Source organism: Abramis brama (genome assembly GCF_963993115.1).
Source record: "Abramis brama genome assembly, chromosome: 8".
In the NCBI taxonomy this organism is placed as follows: domain Eukaryota; kingdom Metazoa; phylum Chordata; class Actinopteri; order Cypriniformes; family Leuciscidae; genus Abramis; species Abramis brama.
This window is the reverse complement of record NC_139970.1, coordinates 42733376-42746739: the sequence shown is the minus strand read 5'-3', so window position 1 is coordinate 42746739 and position 13364 is coordinate 42733376. Positions and strand designations below refer to the sequence as shown.

General features: G+C 38.8%; 1 protein-coding gene across 7 annotated transcripts in view; it reads right to left on the bottom strand.

Moving 5' to 3' along the window:
• The window catches only part of LOC311088371 (R3H domain-containing protein 1-like), a 56059-nt gene extending 45655 nt beyond the window's left edge, over window positions 1–10404 (bottom strand). For all 7 annotated transcript variants that reach the window (XM_084122425.1, XM_084122423.1, XM_084122424.1 and 4 more), the window contains exon 1: window positions 10262–10404. The gene's annotated coding sequence lies outside the window, so the exon portion shown is untranslated. The remainder of the gene's footprint in view (window positions 1–10261) is intronic.
• Between the last annotated feature and the right edge of the window lie 2960 nt (window positions 10405–13364).

The window sequence follows — 13364 nt, the reverse complement described above, 5'->3', positions numbered from 1 at the left end:
CAAATGAAAATGGCTTCACCATCACAACCGGTTCACTCCGTCTTCTTTCAAATCGAAAGTGTGGGCATGTTGACCATCTCCAATTCCCAAATGAAACCAAAGTTGATGACCTTGCAGCCAACAGGACTGGACTCTGGCAGAACACATTTTTGTTGTATTTTTCTCAATTTGATTGAAGCTCCAAGTTACTCTTATTTATATGATTATTCTCAGGTTTATGCTCCTCTGTTATGTCTGCTTTATGTTACTCTATTGCATTTAAATAATTTAAGTTATGTGCTGGGAGCTCACCATTCATGTGAGGGGTCTCCTATTCAGAGAATAATTACGTCCTGTCCTGTAATAAGGTCCTGTGTCCTGAATGTTCAAGGACAAAGTTTTTGCACTACCCTCCTAAGTTTTTGCACTTCAGTTAATGTAGAGAAGATAATGTTCAAAGAATTAAATGTGATATTTGAAGTGAGTTGATCAGTCTTATTTTCCAAATTTTTTGTAATGCCTTTGTAATCGCAAAATATCGCAGAATCGAATCGCAATACTTGCTGTATCGCAATATTTTAAGAATCGCAATAATATTGAATCGTGGCCCAAATATCGCAATACTATCGAATCGTCACATTTTTGCCAATTCCCACTCCTAGTATGCTAGAACAGGATTAAGATCCTTGCACATCGAGTCTGACATTTTTTGTATCCGTTTTTGTCATCCTAAAAATTCGTCACACACAGAAACCTTGCACACTGAGTCCGATGCGTATTAATTAATCCGTTGAGAAAGAAAGAAAAATTCCCACTGTACAATACAAAATGGAGTCTTTAAGCAGTGAGGATTATTTTGTTGTCCTCTCTCTTCTTAAAAAGAGGAAAAAGAAAGAGGAATCAAGGAGGAGGAGCTGCGGGATTATCCCGAGCGATTCAAAGTTTCCTTCAGGATGTCAGCGGCTCAGTTTGATGCTTTGCTAGCGATACTGGAGCCACATATTAAAAACAAGACCACCAATTTCCGTGAACCAATTGATCCTGAACAGTTCTGGACTTTGGAGTTCGCTTGTACGGTGGCTCTGAAATGTCAGTCTGAACACCTCTCAAAATGCTTGCTACAGATGCGAAAAACGCAGAAAATCGAGCCCGATACGATTTTTTTTATGACAGACGAAAGTTTCGGAGGCAGTGTGTAAAACGTGATTGACAAAACGTGAGGTTTTGAAATTTCGACCGAGAATTTCGGACCTCAAGTTGAACAAATTTGAATTAGTCGGTTAGTCACAGAAGAAACGTTTTCCTATCATTCATCGACTTAACTATGGCTTCTCATTTAAAACATGTAAGTATTAGCCTAACATTAGCCACTTTACATGGCCACTTGCTCTAACATTAACCTGGATAAATGTGCGCTATTATTAACGCATACACAAGTGTTCCCGGAGGCACCAGCGTGATCATTTTTTTCCCTGATCAAATGAAAAAAGGATGACTAATCGTTTCTTGGGATTTAAGAATCGATATCGGTTCGTAAAAATGAGAATCGATTAAAATCGAGAAATCGATATTTTTTACCCAGCCCATTTAATATTTTGGCTTTAAAAAATTTTTTTTTTTAAACGAACAGGGTGTGCGCTTTCTGCCATCTTTTATGTTTTTCTGATTGGCCAATGTGTTGGAAGCGGGACTTTTATTTTGACGGGTGGAAGAACTCAAGAATTTTTCAGATTCAAGAAGTTGCCATTGAAAGTATAAGCATGTTTATTTTAAAGATTTTTTTTCTAATTTATTTCTAATTTATTAAAATATAATTTATTAAAATAAATATAAAGTGTATATATATATATATATATATATATATATATATATATATAAACAGTGCTCGAAGTGGGGCGGTACTCACCGGTACGCAGTACCGGCACTTCTGCATTTTACTCCAAAGCATACCTGCACGTTTTCTTGCGTACCGCTACTTCTCGCATGTAGCCGGTACTCTACCACTGACAAAAAAAGCGTCAGTGTCACGCCCATTTCACATATACTCCGTTTGCAATGCGTATGCGGTGCTTTTTTTTTTTCGCACCCATATTAACAGGTTAGAGCTTTCACACTGCACGCGGATGCGGTCCGGCAATGCGTTCCAGGAGCGGTGCATATACAGCAGTCCAACGATCGTTTCCACACCGAGTCTATTTTCGCTGTGCTGCACGCGCTGAATTAAAGTGACAGCGCGTGGTTCGTGGTCAAAATTAACACAGAATATGACATTATATATAATTTGTATTATTTAAAATTACTTTTAACATTTAAAAATAGACGTTTTCAAATTTCAAAGCTTGCAGAAGGTTCCTAATGGCAATACTGACTTAGGCTACAGCTTTCCTGGTAGCCTTGAGTGAATTCACTTGTCTAAGAAAATGATTCATAAAACGTATAAATATCTGTTGAGCCTATGTTTACTTTCGTCATTGACACAGACGAAAATGAAAAGACTAAGTTCAGCTTTAGGAGGGGAAGAAATAGTCCAGGATAAGAAGACTGAGAGAAAAAGAAATATGAAGATGAGGAGAGAGCAGGTATTGACAAATAATCTAATGACAAGGTTTTAAAGATAGCCTATTTCTTATAATTTTTTGGCCTTCAAAAGTCCTAAAATGCACATATGTAGATCAGAGAAATCCAAATTTTCTCGGGGGAGCATGCCCCCGAACCCCCCTAACTACGGGGGGGACTTGAGTCTGGTTGTACAGGGCACAGGAAATTGTTAATCCGGCCCTGGGTGAAGGCGGTGAGAGTAAGGCAAGAGAGTACCGGCACCTTTTTCCCCCCACTTCAAGCACTGTATATAAATAAATAAATATCGGCTTTATATCGGCCACCCTGCTCTCTAAGATATCGGCATCGGCCATCAAAAAAACAATATCGGTAAACCATAGTCTCCATGTATCGCATTGTGTGACAAAAAAAAACTAAAACTCACTGTATTCTTGCCTAGACACACATACAATATGGAACGGAAGCTCACACATGCATTCGTCACGCGCTAGAACAAACCTTAAGACAACTGAAAGAAAACAAAATGAGGGTGACTAAATGACAATTTTCAATTTTGGGTGAACTACCCCTTTAAATGGAGCTAACAGGACTGATGAATTATTAGTACCAGCAAACATAATGAAATTAGCCAAATTACTTAAGAAACGGAGAGTAGAATTTTGTGAACGAAGGCTGTACCAGTTCTGCAGGCGTTTCAGCATCTCCTCTATTCTATCTGTGAAACAGAGGAAGATCTACGGAGTGAAAACGCAGAACGGCAGTGACGAGAAGCAGTGACACCGCAGTGATGATGGCAGGACACATTAGCATCTAGACTAGTAACAGTTAAAATTAACTTTTGGCTGTTGGAGAACAATGACACTTTTCTTATTGAGTAAAACTACAGCAGTGCAAAAATTGCTGACAAAACTCAAAAGAAAGAAAGTGAAAGTGACATGAGAAGGCCAAGAATGAAAACTCTCCTGCTAGTCGAACACAACAGACCAACCTCTGCTGTCACACCTGCAATGTGTCAATCGAACGTTACGCCCTGGAGAAACAACAGAATCATTCATGAAGGGCTACTCTTGCTCCATCTATCACACTCTCAGCTGTTTTTATAATACACTCCCTAGTAGAGCGACACGATTCGGAATAAGTTGAAAATCACTTTTTTTTGTTAAAAGATCACAATTCTAAATAGACTAATTAAAATTAAAATTAAAAAAAACATGCAATTTACTAGAAGTTTAGACAAAATGTTCTGTTCACTGCTGCGGTCTATTTTAAAATATTCAATTAATTTGAATTTAAAATTTAAAATTTATTTGAATGAATGATTCATAAAGACTAGGGATGCACCGATATGAAAATTTTGGCCGATATCGATAACCGATAATTCTTTATATTTGAAAGCCGATAACCGATATGTTGGCCGAATTTTTATATACTTTTTGAGAGCCTGATTACAAAAACAAGTCTTATTATTAAAAGCCACTTCCCACGTCCCAAGCACACAATTATAATGTTGTTCTTATTTTTTTGTAGCCTATATGCAAATGTTGCACTTTACTGTATTTCAAGCAATTCGAACAGTACGCAGTACGCAAATAATCCATTATTTATCAGCTTTAATATATCGGCCAAATGTTCTTGTCAGGCCGATAACGTTAACATTAAATATGAACATATATCGGCCGATACCGATATGGTGGCCGATATATCGTGCATCCCTAATAAAGACTTCATTACAGTGTGAATCAGCATTTTTGCATAAATCTCTTGAATGAATGATTCAATGACAAATACATTTTTAACATCACCTATGCAATTGAAAAACTTTTTTTTAAGCATCCAAGTTACTTTCAAATGGTGATTTCCTCTATATCATAAACTTTTATCCAGTCCTTCTGTGATCATTTGAATTATTGTAACAGATGGAACTGTATGTTTCATATCTATATGTATACTATATACACATCTCTCTGGCTCAGAACGCAGATCTAAATGTTCGCCCTGATTGTACTTGTCAAAGGTTTAATAGACAGAGACGAATCGTTGTCATTTAGAAATAAGATCACATGCGTGTTTTTAAATCAAGATTGTGATCTTTTAATGATTAATTGTGCAGCTCTTCTTGAAAGTGTCCCATTGTGCTCTAAAAATAATAGATAAAAGTCATTTGAATAAACAAAAGCACATGGGTCATTCCATCTTAAATGGTTGACCATTTACAATTCTCAATATTCAATATTCTCAACATCATGATTGACCTTTGCTAGAAAAACTCAATGCAAAACTCAACATAAAATAAAGCAGGAAAATCTGACCGGACGTACATCATGACTTGAAATGCAAATAGCTGCAGAAAGAGACCCTAAAAGAAAAAGAAATGTCACTTCAATCACTTGAGAAATGCCTGCAGCAATTAAAGAAAGAAAATCAACTATCCCCACCAACTCATGACGATGAAGGGCACCGTTGCACCATGGGACGGGATCCAGCGTTCCGCCGGCACACACTCTAATTAGGTCAACCGTGCGCTACATGTCGACCTCTACCTGGATCTGAGGGAACCTGGACAATTACACGGGATACGCGCTTCCCGCTCGTGGGAACGCCGAGCACATCCTAACTGCGGTTATTCAGCGTCGCTCAGAGCTCGTGCCAATTTCACGAATCTGAAAACAGAAGGTTTTTCGTTTACGCGAGCAGCTGAATATTACAGACCTCCCAACTTTGTTGGAGAACTGAGCCGGTGAACCGCACGAGACACTTCTCTCTGCAAAGTGCACAGGCAGAACTGTAATGTTGTGGAAACTTAATTGACTCGATGACCCGCTTGCATTGATGGATGGCTCTAGATACCCCGAGCATTGAAAAGACAAGAAAGACTGATGGCTGAGCCGGTAATGGTGTTAAACCTGCACAGAGGTGGATGGAAACGGCCACCCGCCGCGTCAAAGGAAGAGCTCAACAAATGTCTAGTGTCAGACACTTCATATATAGAGATGGGAAGCGAATGCCTCTAATGGGTGATGGAGGAAAAGATGCAGAAAAAGCAAGGATCCAGTTCCTTTAACACGGAAAATCTGTCAGGGACATTTCCATAGCTAAAGGCCAGAAGAGAGGGGCATAAAAAGTGAGAGTTAAATGCTAAAAGGTTGAAAGAGCGAGCGTTGAGAGCTTTTACGTGCAACACCGGCGGGACGCGACATGATACAGTCAAGAGAGATGCAGCGACAGGCACATCAACGCTCTAATGGAGACTGCGTCTAAAACGCTTTGTAAGAAAGCTGTGAGTTGCCATTCATGAACATGCGCTCGATTCGGGTCAGGCCATTACTCAGAGCACGGCTTAATGACTCAAACTGCACAACGGCTCTTAACGCAACACCAATGAAAAAACCACACTCTAAATCAGGGGCGGATGAGTTCAAAGCTGCTGTACTGTCTGAAATCGATTGAATAACATGCTAAACGTTCAACAGATTTGACACACAACTGCAGATCTTGTCTGATACATCATGGATGAAGTTAAAACCAATGTAGTGTCACACCGTGTCACGGGTAAAAAGGTTCTTTTCCATGTTAATCCTCAGTGTTTGCCCTAACGGTTTCTATTTTTCTGCGACGCTGGAACAACAAACACAAAGTGTGGCAATGATAATCTCAGGTACTGTTTATGTGCTTTATTTAAAGCTGCAGTCCGTAGCTTTTTTGGGTTAAAAATTATCCAAAATAAATATTTGAGCAAGTACATAACCAGCCAGTGTTCAACACTCTCTGCTTGCCGTAGCTCGACTCAAAACGGTAAGCTTGTAATGATGTTTTTAACTCCAGTGGTACTGGTGTGATTACGTCTCATCTCTCCACATAAAGAAGAGTCTCGGCTAGTCGGCTGTGAGTGTGAGGATGCTGGAGGTGGAGATTTACAGCCTTTTCTCACAGCACTTCATATAATTAAACTTATCAGTTTGATGGCGGATCCAGAAAGGTTCGAATGACGATCACCAGTGACAACTGGAGATTCACCCGTCGTAAAACGCGAAAGACTTCGGACTTGGGAGAAAAAAAAGAGACTGCAACCGGCCCATGCGAAAACAAGGATAAATATCAGAAGGGCATTAAATGTAGTCACGCAATGCTGATGTTGTTAACATTAACAATTTGAAAACAAAGTATAATTTGCACGGTTTGACGTGATATGATAAGCGATCGTTAGATTTGATCAGCGATATTTACTGCAATGCTTTTTTCCCCTTAGTTGGTCAGAACAAAAGTGGATGTTACTTACTTGTTCAGATTACATTTTCCGGTGAAAATTCTTATGTTGGTCATACTTCCAAAAAGTAGAATCTGTGATTGCGAATGATCCACACCGGTGCGGTGACTGACAGCCGCACATTCTCCTCAAAACATCGGATTCATCCGCGCTGTGCCGTGCCTTCACAACGCACGTAAAGTTGATAATTCCGCGAATAACTGCAATTGCAGATTTCGAACAGAGATGGCGACAAAGAGGAAAAACTGTGGACTGCATCTTTAATGTTTAAAGCGTGTAATGTGACTGAATATCATTTAGTGCTCCAGCTTTGTAGCTGTAAAAGCAACAATGGATAATTCACCTCAGATCTTGAAATTAAACACATGGAAACAAGAACGTTCAAACTGTGAACAAACAAGTGCATTTGACAAAGACTGTTTTAGTAACTCAGTAGCCTATGTATTTTTAATAATGTTTAAATAGTGTAATATTTGTGAATTTGATTATGTAGCTACTTATCCATTTTCTTGCGAGTGCCGTCAAGATTACTCTCTGGTGCCGCGAGACTCCGCCCACACACTGTTCTGATTGGCTGTGGGTTTTGATTGATTTTGACACATCTCGGACTAAAGTCCATAGGCTTGTTCCAGTCTGGATATTTTCCATAGTATCTCAAAATTGAGAAGATCGTGATTCGGCTCGTGATTGTTTGCTATTAGATGATAGATCGCCCACCCCTATATCGGCAGCCCTTCCAAGTAGACTTAGTGTCCGAATCCACTCACTTGTTTTCATTCACTCCTTCAAGTGAACTATATTAGTGGACTAATGTAGGGAATAGTGAATGAGGGTAAATGGGGGCGACATCGTACACAGCCTCATCAGTGTGTTTAGGTTTGGACGAGAAACTAGGGGTGTGCCGGTTTCAGAATTGGTGATGACGGTTATGACGTGAGTCAAATGTGACGGTTCGTACATTGTTTTGCGGTCTATGGACGATGCAATGCTCTGCTGATGCGAGCCGCAAGAAAGCCCTTGTCTGTTCTAGAAAGGATGCAGCAGCAAAGATATTTAATGCTAATGTATGAGGCATAGGCCTACGCTGAGTTTCATTCATTTACGATGAGATGCGCTCTAGTTCAACTTCACAATGCAATGCAAGTGAACGCGGCACATCGGAGCCTCCATGTCACGGTTATTATATTGTCTCCTATATTTGTTTATTGTTTATTCTTTTTATTTATTAAATACATGCAATTGGTTGATGAAACATTTATTAAAATTAAGATACAATTTGTACAAAACGAAATTCGCTTTAAAGAAAGGCTTTCTACAAAACAAAACTTAATGAAGTGGTAAAAATCATGTCTGACGATTTACAAAACAAAACTTCATTAAGTGGTAAAAACCATGTCTCCCGATTGCAAATGTTCATTGCTAATGTTTATTATTGCAAATGTTTTTCATTTGTTTAATAAATCTCATAATGATGGCACATCACTATATCATAGCTTTTATTTCTATCTCAAATGATTGGCGGTCGGTCAGGGGGTACTTGGCAAAGAATCAAATACAGTTGGAAACGATGTAGACCATTAATAACACAGACTGTTAACAATTGTTTCTAATTAGTATTTAAACATTCTCTATGCTAAAAAATGTTTGTAAAAAATATTTTAATAACACGGTTTTGGCGGTTATAGAGTTGTAATGACGGTGTTCAACTATAACCGTCGGTCTCACGGTTATATACTAACCGTCACACCCCTACGAGAAACTTTTGGAAAACGCTAGTGTGGACGTATCCTCAAATCCCAGTGAGCTTAACCTGCTGATTAAAACAGTTCTGGCTCTGGATTTTTCTGAACGGTTCATGAAGACGGCCGACGGCTCTCAGGTGAGTTGGTCCCGTGGGGTGATGTGCACCTACAGTACATGTGTTCAGTACTCTTCAGCAGAGCTCATATATCACCGGCACACTATTAATATCAGCCGCTGACAGATACAGGCCACGGAGGAACACCGCAGAACAATACTGCTGATAAGAGCACTTATAATGTGATAAGACTGCAGCAATATCATGCACATGCCTCTAGACTGAATCTTTTCTCCTCTCTTTCCCAAATGGTAATTATATTTTCAACTAAAATGGCACCCTCACTTGTTTTAAACAACACCTTTGTGTTTGAAGGCAGATTTGCAAATCGGCTTTAAGTCGATGTGTGTCCTGTGTACATTGCACTACGTCACTACTAAGTGCACTTGACAGCTACAGCCTTACTTAACACACCTAGTTCAACTCATCCACTCATTACAAAATCTTCTGTTGAAACAGTTGCCGAACACTGGAAAATGGTACAAACTGTGATATAACCAATAGAAACATTGGATATAAAAGTCTAATGCAATAACGCCTACTGTGTTACATTGGATACATTCATTTCTAAGGCTTCTGAAATACCAACATGATCAACTGTTGAAAAACCTGTTGGACACAATCTACTATACGCCTTTTGTAGTCTGATTCCAAGTAAGTCTTTTTTCCAAGATAAAGACCTGTTAGTATCATAAAGAAAAATAAAACAATCACCTTCAGGTCGTGGTTCACAAAAAAACCCTGTAAAATATGTACTGATTACTGAAGTTAACAGAAGAATAACTTTTGTATTGTTAGTAATGTTTCAAGTTAAACACACACTGATTGAAGCAACTTCGGTATACTTAATTATCTATACATCATTGTTTAGAAAAATCAAATGTGTGTATCAATTATGATCCATCAGGCTTTTGAGGGACTTTGACCACAAGACACTCACTATCAACAATTCGTGTCACTTATTAGCTGTATCTCATAAATATGACTTCATATGTAGCCTAATTATTTTAAAACAAAGCTATTTTCCTATGTGGAGGGAATGTGCTTCCATAGTACAAGGCTAATCAGATGCAGAATAAACAATTGTGACTAAACATTTAACCTTATCTAGTCAAATACTGCATTGCTAAAATCTGTCATTCACTCTGACTGAATTTCTCACTGACAACAGTTAGCATGTTAGCTGTGCTGCTAATAGCCAGTCAATAATAAGATGTGTATTTGACAGCACGTTGACATTTATGAAGCCAAAATGTAATCTCAAAATGAAATCTATTGATCCAGATCAGTTAATACGTATTCGTGTGACATGTCAATCACTTAAAATCACAGGCCTGTTGAGTTCAGTCAGACACCGGTTTCAATGAAACACATGGCGCACTTATTTACAATAGCAGTAAAATCACAACATGAACTAACCCGAGCTATTCGCACGATATAAAGGATTAGTACAGTCAGATTATTTGTTAAAATGAGCTGTCTTAACTAACCAGCTAATGCAGATACCGCGTTAGCAGACTTGCTAATCAGCCGCTCATGCAGCCGTTGGTCATATTATAAACTGTAACTTACACCGAAAACAAGTATAAACATATTCTTACCGGTTCCGTTAAAGCGTGTCGTTTGTGGACGGTAATGCTAATATGTTGTGAGTGTTTGTTGTCATTTACTGTGAAAAATAAAGGAGCGACTGCTGAAGAGATCGGCGTGGAACACGTTGACGGACACCTCGTTTGGTCGAATCAGAGCAGTCTATTTCCGATCGAGAGCCAATCACTTCACAGTGTTGACATGAGAGGCGGGTGTTAACGCAAGGGCTCTATAAATATGAGCAGGAGCTGTGGAAAGGACGCACATGAGTGGAGATTGAGTGGGTGTTGGCATGTTTATGCTAATTTTTGTGATTTTTTCCCGTGATGTATGTGGATAATTGGAGAGGTAGATAACCACAGCACGCCTGTTGTGTTCCTCATTTGTCAAGTCACAATTATTTCTATAGCTACCTCTTTATACGATACAGATTGTTCCAAAGCAGCTTCAGGAAAATAACAGAATCAATGATGCATAGGCCTATATGTAGTCAAATATGAGCTGTAAATTATACTGTAAAGCAGCTCTAAAAGCAATAGTGTCATTATATAGCTCACTCAGTTCAGTGTTGATTCAGTTCAGTTCAATAATTGTGTAAAGGTAATCAGTTATTAAATGTTATAAACAGCTCCACAGAAGACAATAGTGTAATTATTCAGCTCAATTTAGTTCAAGTTCTCATCTGACAGTGTTAATGCAGTTAGATCAATAACATTAAGTGTCTTTTAACCCCCTCCCCTCAAATTAATGCTAATGTAGTTTGAGTGCTACTTTTGCATTGTAACACTAAACTCAAAAGCTAAAACTCTAAACTCATTCACCTTTTTATCATGTGATAAAATTTTATATTTGCATTTATGCATTAGGCTGACGCTTTGTTCAAAGTGCATTGCATTCAACGTATGTATTTACATTTGATCAGTTCTTGCTTTCCCTGGGAATCAAACCTATGAGCTTAGTGTTGCTAGTGCCATGATCTACTGTTTGAGCTACAGGAAAGTTGAAGTATAATGTTTGAATTTCACTATTCTGCATTCAAACTGAAACTTACCTATTACGTCACATATGCTAACTAATAAAGCTGCGAGCTGGACCCTCTGAAATAGATATTTTGGACGTTACATTGCATTGAATGTACACATTTTATCAGTTCATGCATTCCCTGGGAATCAAACCCTTGACCATGGTGTTGCAAGCACCATAATCTACACTCTTGAAAATTAAGGTTCTTTACTGGCATCAGTGGTTCCTTGAAGAACCTTTTACATCAGTGGAACCGTTCCATTGCAGTAAGGGTTTTTTAGTGTAAAAAAAAAAAGGTTCTTCAGATTTTTTATTGTTTTTCACACTAAGAAAACACAGAAAAGTTCTTTGTGGAACCAAATATGGTTCTTCTGTTGCATCGCTGTGAAAACCGCTTTTTGGAACCTTTATTATTAAAAATATCCATATTTATAACTATAATCACTGGCTTCCAGTAACGGTCGTACACAAGTCTAGTTCAGGCAGAAGAGTGACCTCTGACCTCTGACGTCATGCGTCGAGTCAGAGGTCACTTTTACATCGGAACTAAACTTGCGTACGACCGTTACTGAAGCCAGTGATTATAGTTATAAATATGGATATATTTCTTTTTAAAAAAGCAGCCTTTATGAACCCCTGGAGCCGTATGGATTACTGTATGGAGAAACTCAGGCTCTATTCATTCCCATTATAAAGCGTCAGTACTACATTGAACTACTATATATAATGTTGAATATATTGTTTAATAATGCAATGGGGGAATATTTGTGGGTCCTGATAATGTCAAATCTCTCATGTTACCAGTAAAAAGTGTCCTACATTATTTTAAATACATCTAGTCAGAGTGAAATCATATTCGTCTAAAATAATTCTGTATTTTCAGCTTCAGGATCATGAATATTGTTATTCTGGTGTCTCTATTGTCCTGCATTGGGTTTCCAGCACCAAGTCCAAGCCTATTCATTTACACACACTATGTAAAATCAAAATTAGCATTTTAATCAACAGTACATTTTCTGTTAACCTTTTATCATATGTCTTGGAGTATCGCAATAACATCGTATCGTGAGTTCAGTATCGTGATATGTGACATGAGTGTATCGTTACACCCCTATTTTTAATATAACTCCAATAGTGTTCGGCTGAAAGAAGAAAGTCATACATGATGGCTTAAATGTGAGTAAATATAGGATAGTTTTCATTTCTGGGTGAACTAACCCTTTAAGAGTGTCTGTTTGAGCTACAGCAAGGCACTAAATCATTGTGTTTATTTTTGCCCTCTCTCATTTTACAGGTGTATCTTCAGATCCGCCGATCTAACCCTAACTGCACAAGATAGCCTTTATCTGTGGAAACGCTTTCAGAGCCTTTTCCCCTGTCGAGTTGCACCAAATCCATTTGCTTTTGACAGTTTAACACGGTCCGAAGCCGACCACCAACCCGGCACAGACCCGACTGTTGCAAAGAGCACTTCCAGACGATCCCGAGCCTTTCCGAGAAGAAAGCTGTAATTCAGCGAGGGCAGCCTCTGCTTCCCGGCCTTCTCTCTAAATTGGTTGATACCTTTGAGAAGTCACTTGCTGACGTTCATTCTCCTGTGAAGAGATGCTGTTAGTTTTATATAACACTGTGTGGGAGGCCGGTGACGATCGCAGCCCATCCAGTGCAGTGTGTGTGTGGGCAGCCGCTTTTAACAAATGGATACTGGCTCACACTCAGGTTATGGGGGAGTACAGGAATAAAATTATGTAAATACCCTCCAAAGTAGTGACACACACGCACACACACACGCTCAAACAGAGCTTGAAATATCTATTGATCTGTGCTGAATATTGTGTGTGTGTGTGTGTGTGTGGGTCTGCTCTTAATATGGAATGGCAAATCCAGAAAATGAAGCTGAATTTAAACTCGAGATCATATAAGAGTGTCGCTTCCACTTGAATATTTAGTTCAGACTGCAGCACTTCATTGGATTTCAGAGCATTGGCTACTAAAGACAAAAGTACTTCCCATTAAACCCAATAACTGATCACACCGATATGATCGGCTGAGGGAAATACTCTCTGCTGAGGTTTATCGCCTATAAATCTG